Below are 7,610 nucleotides of genomic sequence, written 5' to 3'. Positions count from 1 at the left end.
GGTGTTGAAGTATATGTATAAGGTATATATGGGTTAAGTCGTGTTTTTTATACATATATACAATATGAAATTCATAGCCTTGTATATATATTATGAATTAAAATATACATATGTAATTGTTTACAGCTTGAGGTTGCTGTGATGACTGGAATTACTGATTAAAGTTAATATATATATATATATATATATATATATATAATTATTACAACTAATGCTTAAAATCATACATACATTTACTATCTTAGTTTTGTGAAAGTATATATAATGTTAATATATGTTTTAAGATATGCATGATCATATTTGATTTGGAATTTTCGATAATGATTTGCATCTATTTTTTATTTTTTATTTTGACTATGAATCTATTTTGCATTTGATTAAGATTGCATCCATTTTTATATGTTGATATATATGTAATATATCTTTTTTGATTTGAAATTATATTATGGGATTAGATTTTTTTATTTAAAAATATATCAAATCTGAAAGTTTTAATTCCAAGATCATAATTTTTTTATAATGAACCCATATTATTTTCCTTTTGTCTCGTAATTATTTTTGCATTAATTGATGCAATATGTTGTCAAAGTAACCTCTATTATGGAAATTGATTAAAATTATACATATGAGTACGAGATTATTTATACGAATTATGTTCGGCCCAAAAGAAGACACAATTGACTAAATAATAACATACATGTGATGATAAATAAGTTACAATTATAAAGTTTTTAATGTGAATAATAGTCGGTCCAAAGAAAGACTATTGTTTCATAGAATTAATTGTTAATATTTGATTATTGTTTCATAGAACTAATTGTTAATATTTTTTCAGTGTATCTTGTGATGAGTAGTCTATTATGTGAACATGTCTTATTTTATATATATTATATGACTTGTTTATTTAAATAGTTGCAGCACTTATGGTTTGTTGCATTGGTTGGTAATTGATTGTATTATTAAGGAATTGTTATTGTTGTATCACTATTTCAGTTTGGACACTGTGTCTACCATGTTTAGTCATGTATAAAATGGTAATATATTTTTAATAGAAAATTCAAAAGAACCATCATTGGAATTCGAAACACAGATCATTATGATGAGAATGATGCAATGCTACCAATAGGCTATAGTGAATATATATTTATATGTGAATATAAATAATTTATATTTTGTATTAAGTGTTGAATCAAACTCAACTAAATAGATTTTTCTTTTGGAAAATAAAATTGTTTGACATTTTAAGTGAACCTATTAAACAATAAGTCACCAAAGTAACATTTTTTTTGTGAATTGTTAATAATAAATGTCAAATGATAGTGCATATATATATCCATGCAACTATTAATTGGCCCAAAAAAAGATTATTATTTGGCCGAATTATATACACACATGTGATGGTAAACATGTGATTATTATAAGGTTGCATATGTGAATGATAAATCAGTCCAAAAAATGGTTTATTATTTGACATGTATTATGATCAATGTTTTGATCATTACAAACAAGAGTACCATTAGTGATTGATATAAAATATCAAGCTAATTATATGTTTGCATTTTATGCGAATAGTAATCGGTCCAAAGGAAGATTGCTATTTGGCCCAAATTATAAACATACTTGTAGCGATAAATATGTGATAATCATATGGTTTTCTATGTAATAATAAGTCGATCCAAAGAAAGACTTATTGTTTGACATGACTAATTATCAATATTTAATTATTACATTCAGTGTACCACTTACAAGTTAATATTTTTGTCCAAAGACTGAATATTAATGTTGTGCTAGGTAATTCGTGATATGACATATCATCATTTGAATTCAAGTATTAAAGTTGAATGTGTCTTTAATTGCAAGAATTGTTGCAATTTGTTTTATTCTTTTACTAGTACTGCAAATATTTCTACTCAAATTAAGAACATCTCATTGCTGAATGAGACTACCTTTAAGGTCTATAAGGAAGCCGTGTAAATTATTTTCGACTGTATGGATTTAGATCTATCACTTTAGGTGGAGAAACTCATTTATACTTTGGAAATCTTCGATGATGTTAAAATTGAAAAATGAGAACACTCTAATTGAATGTGTCTAATGATCATGAAACACTCTATTCTAAAAGCGTTTCAAGTCTCTATTTCTGAGGGCCATAGTACAAGGACATTCCTTGAAGAAATTGAATCATATTTTGCCAAAAATGAAAAGGTGGAGACGAGTAACTTTTTTGCTAAACTCATCTCCATGAAGTACAAAAGCAAATGGCACATAAGGGAGTATATTATGGAGATGTGTAATCTCGCATCAAAACTCGAGTCACTTAAGTTAGAGCTTGATGATGACTTGCTCATACGCTTGGTTTTGATCTCGCTTCCTGCACACTTTGGGCCATTTAAAGTGAACTGTAGCACTCGAGAGGACAAATGGTCTTTCAATAAGTTTATATCTCAATGTGTGTAAGAGAAAGAAAGACTGTAGAGAGATAAGACTGAAAGTGCTCATTTGACCATGACCTCTCAGAATAAGAAAAGAAAGAACAATAAGGATGTTGGTAAATAACTATTTGTGTTTTCCCTCAGAGAATATGAAATTGTTTTGCAATACACTGTGCCAAACAAACCTAGCATGAAGGGTGTTACTGAGCGATTAAACCAAACTCTTAAGTAAGGGTGGAAACAGGCCAGGCCGCCTACCAGGGGCCTATTACCTGGCCTATAACAGGCCAGGCCAGGCCAGGCTTTCTTCGTAAACAGGTCAGACATAGGCTTTTTGAAAAGCCTATTTAGTTAAATAGGCCAGGCTGTAGGCCATCCAAAAGGCCTATTAAGCCTAACAGGCCGGCCTATTTAATTATATTATGTAATATGTTCATATTATACAATTTTAATATAAGTAATATTATTATACATATGTAATATTAATATAAAAAATATAATTTAATTGTTAGGGTTAGAAGAGTCTAATTAAAAGTAGGAATATTAACCTATCTAAATGTAGGTATGATGACCTATTTCAAGATGATATAGTAAAACAGACTTTTAAACAGGCTAACAGGCCAGGCCAAGCTTTTAAACAGGCCAGGCCTAGGCTTTGAAATTTTTTTTAAACAGGCTAACAGGCCAGGCCCAGGCTCCTACATACTATATAGGCTGGGCCTGTTTAAGGCAAAGCCTGGCCTGGCCTGTTTCCACCCTTACTCTTAAGGATATGGTGAAAAGTATGGTTAGTCATTCTTCCTTGTCAGAGTCTCTTTGGGGGGAAGTTTTAAAAACTGCAGTTTACATCCTTAATATGATGTCAAATAAAGTAGTTAACAAAACCTCTTATGAGCTTTAGACTGTAAAAGACAAAGCTTAAAATACTTACACATTTGGGGTTGTCCAGCTGAGGTGCGACCTTATAGGCTGTATGAAAGAAAACTGGACTCAAGAATAGTTAGGTGCTATTTTGTTGGCTATGTTGAACGTTCTTGGGGTTATAAATTTTATGATCTCACTTCAAGACTTTTTTTTGAGACGGAAAATGTAAGATTTCTTGAGGAAGTTGATTTTGGGAGGAAGATAACTTAAGGAATGTTGTCTTTGATGAAGAACCTATCACTAATGGTGAACAAGTTCTTGTACCTATTGACATTCAAGGGACAACTTCAGTAATAAAAGATAATGTTCAAAATATTATTTCTGATAATATACCAGAACAAGACAACAATGAGGTTATCCATCAAGTACCTATAGAACAAATTCAAAAACCTCAAGAAGTAGAAGTGTCATTAAGGAGATCCATTAGAGAGATGAGAATTGTAATTCCTGATGATTATATTGTATTTCTTCAAGAACATGAGGATGACATCAGGATAAAAAAGAATGATTCATTAAACTTCTGTCAAGTCATAAAAAGTTATAACTCTTAAAAGTGGATTGATGTCATGAAGGATGATATGAAATCTATGCATGATAATGACGTTTGAGATCTTGTCGAATTACCTGAAGGTGCAAAATCTATTGGTTGCAAATGGATATTTAAAACCAATAGGGATTCGAACGGTAATATTGACAGATATAAAGCTCATCTAGTTGCTATAGGCTACACAGAAAGAAGACATTGATTATAAAGAAATCATCTCTCCAGTATATTTAAAGGATTCTTTTAAAATAATATTTGCACTACTAGCTCATTTTGATTTAGAGCTACATCAGATGGATGTTAAGACTGTGTTTCTAAATGGTGACATTAAAGAAACGATCTATATGGTGCAACCAAAAAACTTTGTGTCAACTGGATTAAAGTCTATGGTATGCAAATTAAGGAAATTCATCTATGACCTTAAACAAACTTCTCTTCAATGGAATCATAAGTTTCATAAAGTTATTATCTCGTATGATTTTGAGGCAAATAAAGTTGATGATTGTGTGTACCACACGTTTAGTGAAAGTAAATTTATTTCCTAGTATATATGTCGATGATATACTTCTTGCGTGCAGTGATATGAGACTATTGCATGAGACCAAAGGATTTCTAATGAAGAACTTTAGAATGGAAGATCTTGGGGAAACTTCTTTTGTAGTAGGTATTCAAATACTAAGAGATCGCTCTCAAGGTATCATAAGGTTGTCACAAGAAAGCTATATAGATAAAGTCCTAGATATATTTGGCATGAAAGAAAGTAAACCAAGGGATACCCTTATAGCTAAAGGAGACAAGTTTAGTCTCGAACAGTGCCCAAAAAATTACCTTGAAAGATACGAGATGCAAAAGATTCCTTATGCATCTACAGTAAGAAGTCTAATGTATGCTAAAGTTTGTACACGTCCCGATATAGCGTTTACCGTGGGAGTTTATGGGAAGATATTTGAGCAATCCTGTAATGCATCATTGGAAGAGAATCGAGCGTGTTATGTGTTACTTAAAGAGAATAAAGAAGTACATGGTCACTTATCGGATGTCTAGAGATCATTGGGTACTCTGACTCTGATTTTGCTATTTATAGACAATAGATACTCCATCTCTGGGTATGTATTTATGTTGGTTGAATGTGCTATCTCTTGGAAGTCTGCTAAACAGACGCTCATAGCTCCTTCAACCATGATTGTGGAGTTCATGGTTTGTTTTGAGACGTGAGATCATGTCATATGGTGGTGGAATTTTGTCACTGACTTACGTGTGGTCGATGACATTGAAAGGCCACTGAAAATTATTGTGACAATAAGTCCGCAGTTTTTTGCTCTAGCAATAATAGGAGTTATACAAAGTCAAAATTTATTGACATCAAGTTTCTGGTTGTTAAAGAAATTGCTCAAAATAGACAAATTTTCATGGTATATATAGGGACAAATTTTTTGCGAGTTGATTCATTGACTAAGGGTTTGGTACCTAAAGTCTATAATGAACATATTTTTCATATGAGTATTGCTCCTTAAGATACTTTAGTTTAGTGAGAATCTATATGTTTTATGATTTACTTTGGACATCATATATAGTTTTATGTACAATAAAGTTGATGATTTATTATTCTATTTTGAACTTGTGTATTGTAACTATTATGTTGCAATTAAAGACTTTAGATTGATCTAACTAAAAAATAAAGAAGGACTAATTGGAAATAGACATGTTTGAGATAACATTGCATAAAATTTTCATGTCACTCATCTATATTTGATCTATGTCGTTAAGTATATTAATATTGTGATCATCGTGGTTGAGTCACGCTTGAATATGATGAAAGTCACGATGGTTCCATATTTAATATATGGGATGTACCAGATATAAATAGCATACAGATGTACGCCTAAAGAATATGTGATATAATTGTTTCAGGAAAATATAAGCTCAAGTGAGAGAGTGTTAGAAATTCATAATTTCTAAGTAAGGTGAACATCATATATTTAATACAATTATATTGGTTATTTATTTTGGGTTACAAAACAAGTGATCTAATTTCTAACAACCATACGACTTCTAAAATTGATAACGAATATGAGTTTAATGAGTAAATACTTAACCTATAGGGGATAATGAGAACTCTATAAGTTAACACATAAGGAACAATTATGATCCCCAAGACACCAAATCACAAATAGTTTTCACTTTCCCCATTAGAGAGAAAACGAATGTCTCAAAAGGAATTAAGGATTTGGTTGAGGAATACCATAATACCAAAACTCTCTAAAAATATATTAAATGAGTAGATCAGAGAACATAGATTCAAATATGACTTTGTATACTTGTTTTATATTATGTTTGAGAATCATGAGATTCAAGATCTTAGAATTGATATATTTTCACCGATCATAAAAGAAATTTCTAACACCAACAGTACTTTTGCTCTTTTGATTCATTTTTGTATGAGGGTTGTTTATATCTTATTTGTTGTGGACCTCCTCCACATTGGCTTATTCTCTACCAATCTTTTCCTCTCTTGAGCTTTCTCCACTATAATTAAATTTTAGAATTGCCTTTTTCTCTCTAGGTGCTCCCCTTCTACTAAAGAGAGCTTTATATTTTTCATTAGTATAGAACTTTAGACATTTGAATATCTAAATCTTTTTTATTTTCCAAGATACTCTCCCATTCTATTAAAAGGGGTTCCTTGGACCATCCTCGAATGACAGAAATAGTTTATTATATTTTTGGATTTAATCCAAAAATAATGACTCTCGTCTTTCTAAGCGAATTTAATCATATACAAGAATTCGTCATATATGGTAACTAACAATATATACATCACATTGTCAGCTTTAATCCTCCATTTCCTTTTGTCTTCTTGTATGTTGTTGTGGTTGCTTTCATGCTACCCACAATGCCCCAAAGATTTTGTTTCACCAAATAAACTTCATTTGGGAGATTCGCTCGTCATAGTTATTGTTTTTGAGTTTTTCCATCATGATCGACGAAGATGCGAGATCTACCATCATAATTTGTTAACATCCAACACTCAACCAATCCAACTTGGTTTGATACTAATATGCCCTAATCACTTGCTTTGATATCACTTGTAGAAAAATACAAACTTTACTAAAGTGAGAGAGTTATCACTTATCATCCAAAGGCACCTAACACTATGACTCTTCTAATCTCACATAGAACACTTAGAGCAACCACATTTGTTGTTCTTAATGGAATAAAAATATTCTTACTCTGTTATTCATTGTGTTATTCTTATTTTATGCATTTTGTTCTTAAATAAGAACAATTATTTGTTGTTCTTAACCAAAAGAAATTGAGGAGGGAGGTAGATGTTGTGAGACTCAAATAAAAATAAGAATGATTTTTGACATTGTGAGGAAAAATATACGTTGTTCTTATTTCATGTGAAGTTATAATAAATAATAAAATAATGTGTGAGACCCAAATAAAAAAGAAGATTTTGTTTGATCGCGTAGATACTTTTACTATGAACACACATCTACTATTTATTTACACTATCACATGTTAGCTTAATACAAACAGAATGCCAATGTATACTAGTTTTAGCCATTGATTTATAATAGAAATATTTAGCTTGATAATGGTCTCTGGATACCACATTTTTCTCCCAACTTCCTCATATTATTTATTTCTTGTAGTAACTCCTCAAATGGAGGTAGATCAACAAAAATAATCTCTACTAGTTTGTA

Source organism: Lupinus angustifolius, unplaced genomic scaffold (genome assembly GCF_001865875.1).
Source record: "Lupinus angustifolius cultivar Tanjil unplaced genomic scaffold, LupAngTanjil_v1.0 Scaffold_215_48, whole genome shotgun sequence".
NCBI classification, from domain to species: Eukaryota; Viridiplantae; Streptophyta; class Magnoliopsida; order Fabales; family Fabaceae; genus Lupinus; species Lupinus angustifolius.
Note: the sequence above shows the minus strand (reverse complement) of the source record.